Genomic DNA, 4,646 nt, shown 5'->3' with positions numbered 1-4,646 from the left:
TCTTTTGTCTAGTATTACCCCTTCCCAGACTGCAAATGAACTATAATAAACTTTTTATCACTGAACATACACCTTTAACCATTTGGTGTCATAACTTGGTCTGTGAAAGCTAATACTATTACCTTGTCAAATTGTTTTCTTTTATTAATATCATTATTTTCCTCACTGTCATATTCACTTCCTTATTTCATATGCTAAAAGCAGTTTAATTACATCAAAATATATAATGTGTTCATTGAAAATAAGGCTTCATCATAGCCTCAACAATATAAGGGATATAATTTTCTAAGGTCATAATTCTCTTAAAGTTTGGATTTTGGGGTTATCCTTCAATCCATGATCTCTGTTTTTGCTCTACATATTTTCTCAAAAAAAAAAATAATAATAATAATAATAAAATAAATAAATAAATAATAATAATAATAAAAAAAAAAGAATCCAGGGCTGAGAGCCTGCAACTATATGACCCTATTAAAATAGAAAAGAAGAAAAAAAAAGAAAATGAAGCCAAAATCCATATCGATGTATTTTAAAAGAGGTGGAGGTCTCTTTATGTAAAGAAAATGTTCAACCTTTTCTCCGGTAGCAACTGAAAAACAGTATTATCAAGTCACTGCTGTTGATGCCAATCTAGCAGACTCATTTAAAAACTGCATGCAATTTTGCAGGGTTGGGTCTAAGTACAGTACTTGTACTTGGTACTTGGACTTAAGTACAGTTTTTCATGTACTTGTACTTGGAGTTTAAAGTTTTGGTTGTACTTGTACTTAGACCCTAAGTACTTGAAAAAATAAAAAGTACTTTCAAGTACAATCAAGTACATTATACTTAACAAAAATTTATTTTATTGGACTTTATAAAGGTAGGTGGGGGCCCCCACCATCCACTCATTCAATGTAGTGCTGCTCTCGGGTGTCTGCCCTGTCCTCTACTCCATCCTTGTATCCTTCCATCTTCTTCTGTCTTTTTTTCCTTCATTCTTTTCTCTTCCTTCTGCCTACGGGTGACTTTACACTCCCTCTTCTGTCTTTCATTCCTTCATTCTTTCCTCTCCCTTCTGCCTGTGGGTGACTCTATACTGAGTGACAAGCCAAATGGTTTCCTGTACACCAGGAAACCATTTACTATGCTGGGTGGTAACCATATAACCAAATTTTGGCACCTGGTGGTTCAGTGGGTAATTATTGTGCTCCGGTCGGATTGAACCAGTGAAGGTTTATATCCAAGGGGTGATTGGGGTTCATAGCTCATGTAATGCCACTCAGTGATGAGTGAGGCTGGTCACTCTCATCTTAAATGTCAGGACCAACTGCCTGGCCCCAGGCTTCTACGGTCCTCATGGGGAAACTTAGGATTGGATGATGGATGGATGGATGGATAAAGGTATTATTAAGTAGACTTAATATCTGTCACAGAAGAAATGGTTTGTTAAATAAAGTATACTTATTATCTAATATGCTACTTTCTACCTAAATAACTTAACCTTTAGAATGTGACGATCATTTAATTTCCTTCTTCGAAACAAGAGCAATTTTGTATGATATAAAGTACCTGTACTTGTACTTAAGTACAATGACATGTACTTGAACTTAAGTAAACTGGAAAAAGGCTGTACTTGCACTTGAAAATTTTCTGGGCACTTGGACTTAAGTACAGTAGCCTGTACTTGGACCCAACCCTGCAATTTTCCAAGAACTTTCCATTGCATCATCTATCAATGAGGTCCCTCTGCTTTCCACTCATGCTGTCATTACATGCTCATATATAAGTATCTATCATTTAAAAAGGCTCCAGCATGTTTGCATGCATCGGCCTTGGTCATTCTCATGTAAAGTGATGACAAATATATTACGTTCATATATACTGACATATATTCAAAATGTGACCACTTCCTTTTTTTATGTGCATTTCTTCCATCCTCTTCCGTCTTTCTTTCCTTGTCCTTCTGCCTACGGGTGACTTTACGCTCTCTCTTCTGTCTTTCTTTCCTTCATTCTTTCCTCTTCCTTCTGCCTGTGGGTGACTCTACACTGAGTGACAAGCCAAATGGTTTCCTGTACACCAGGAAACCATTTACTATGCTGGGTGGTAAACATACAATACAGTATAACCAAATTTTGGCGCCTGGTGGGTTAGTGGGTAATTACAGCTCTCCAGTTGGATTGAGCCAGTGCAGCTTTACGAGGGTATATCCAAGGGGTGGTTAGGGTTTATTTCTCACATAATGCCACTCAGGGATGAGTGAGGCTGGTCACTCTCATCTTAAATGTCAGGACCAACTTGCCTAGCCCCGGGCTCCTATGCTGCTCATGGGACAATGTAGGATTGGATGATGGATGGATGGATGATTACTATGATACTGTGAACAATATTACTCATTCTCATAATATCTCATCACTGCATGCAATACAAAGTTCATCAATGTACTCTTAAGTCTCTGGCTCCATTGCATTTACCATCAGCTTTAGGGGTAATGAGAGGAAAAAGCATCATATACATTACAAAATCATTCAGATTCTGTCACATGAAAATACATCCTTTAAATAACACTTAAAGGACTCTCATTTCTTACACAGCCCAAATTACAGCATTAAAAAGGGAGAAGGGGATTTTGTTTTTTCTTTTCTCAGTCATCAATTAGGATCAATGAATCTTCACTATCTGGCAGTGATTAAAAGAGGACTGAATCAGGAGTTTTTTGTGTCATGGAGAGGTGTGAAAGACATAGTTATACATTTCCACAAGATGGGGGGGGGGGTAGTTCAGGAAAAAAATAAATAAATAAATAAATAAATAAAAACTCTGGTTCTGGCCTGAGGGGATGGATTTAAATGATGTAAAAAAATTCTTATTGTACTTCACACTGTAATACTATGCTAAGCAAACACTAGGAATATGATTTTTCAGTATATAGTCAACACTCAATTATCTGGCACACAATGGCCAAGGGGGTGTCAGATAGTGGCAAACTGATGCACAGCAAGGCAGTACCCCCCCAGAGGGGGTCTAACCCCCCCCCAAAAAAAAACATATTGTGTAATTGTTCAGACAGAGAAAATCACCTTTAAACACTGTAATAGGCATGACAAAATATCATTGTACAGTAGCGTTGCCAGGAAACTGCATTTGGGTGAAGAGGCAAATAGCATAGACTTCGAGTTTTCGGGCTTCCCATGAAATTTTCTCAGGAAAAATATTGCCACTGCTGTGATGGATAACAACATATGCCAGAAAATGGTGTGAGAGATAACTGAGTGCTTACTGTGCTAAAGATCTTTCAGTGAAATTCCATGACCGAGAATTGGGCATTTTGTAAAAGAAAAAATCATATCATCACCTGGACCTCCTTTCCCACCCTAGGGCAGGGTGAGAAAAAAATAATTAATTAAAAATATATAAAATAATTTTTTTTTTTTCATTCATTGCCAGACGCCATGTATCCCAGACGGGGTGGCCAAGGGCTTAGAGTTAATTGTTTTACAGGGAGGGGCACTAATCCTCCACCAACCCCACTTGACACGTAGGGATGCCAACAGCATCTGGGGTTCCCAGGCGGTCACCCATCCAAGTACTAACCAGACCCAACGTTGCTTAACTTCGCTGATCGGACGGGAAGCGGTGTACTCAACGTGGTATATAAAATAATAATAATAATAATAATAATAATAATATGATGTTATTTTTAAATTACATAATAGAAAGTCAGAGAATCAAAATAAAATTACAAATATCATACTGTACAGAGCGAGAGCAAAATATTAGTGACAGTCAGAAAAAGTAATGGGATTTATGACATGTCATTTTGTAAAAACGAATTTTTAGTTGTGATATCCAGTACCGGTAGTTATGAACACCTTTATAATTCTGAACTGTGTGAAAAATGATGAAGGAAAGGTTGTGGTGCATAATGGGGATATCAAAGATGCCTGGACAGCATTATGACCTATTGTCGTATGAGGAGTTTAAATGGAACAAGAAAAGTTTGGAGACAGCAGATCCATTGTTTGGCCCTAGCCCTTTGATTGATGCTGCTACTGTGACCAGGGCAATAGGTAGGATGCAGCTGGGGAAAGGGGCAGGCGTGTCTAGGTTGACTGCTGAATTGTTGAAACCTCAGGAGACATTGGAGTGCATTTAGTTAATGATTTAATAAATTCAGTTATATATGGGTGTGTTGTCCCAGTTGGCTGGTTGAAAATTGTGATTGTAAATGTGTATAAGGGGAAGGGTGATGCCCTGGAAATAAAAAATTATATAAGGTATAAAACTTTTGGACCAGATAATGAAGGTAATGGAGAGAGTTCTTGAAGGTATGATAAGGGAAGGAGTAAATACTGATGTGATGCAGTTTGAATTTATACCAGACAAAGAAATCACTGATGCCATACTTATTGTCCAACAGACTCTGGAAAACTATATATTTTTTTTTTTTTTTTTTTTTTTTTTTTTTTTTTTTTTTAAAGAAAATCTTCCATGGAAGGTGGTCAAGTGCACAATGAGAAAGCTTGGAATCCAGGAGCAGCTGCTTAGCGTGGTTATGGCTATACAGCTATGTATGTGGGTACTTGCACCCCGGTGAGAGTGAATGGAGATTTAAGTGATGAGTTTTCCATGAATCTTGGCATGTATCTGGGGTGTCTTGAGCC

At 37.6% G+C, this 4,646-nt stretch overlaps 1 pseudogene; it reads right to left on the bottom strand.

The window, feature by feature from the left end:
• Positions 1-3,527: 3,527 nt before the first annotated feature.
• LOC145411723 (5S ribosomal RNA) lies at positions 3,528-3,646 on the bottom strand (annotated as a pseudogene).
• Positions 3,647-4,646: the final 1,000 nt, after the last annotated feature.

Source organism: Coenobita brevimanus, chromosome 90 (assembly GCF_032717465.1).
Source record: "Coenobita brevimanus isolate Jiangsu-jjx chromosome 90, ASM3271746v2, whole genome shotgun sequence".
Taxonomy (NCBI): domain Eukaryota; kingdom Metazoa; phylum Arthropoda; class Malacostraca; order Decapoda; family Coenobitidae; genus Coenobita; species Coenobita brevimanus.
Note: the sequence above shows the minus strand (reverse complement) of the source record. Positions and strands in the feature narration are given on the sequence as shown.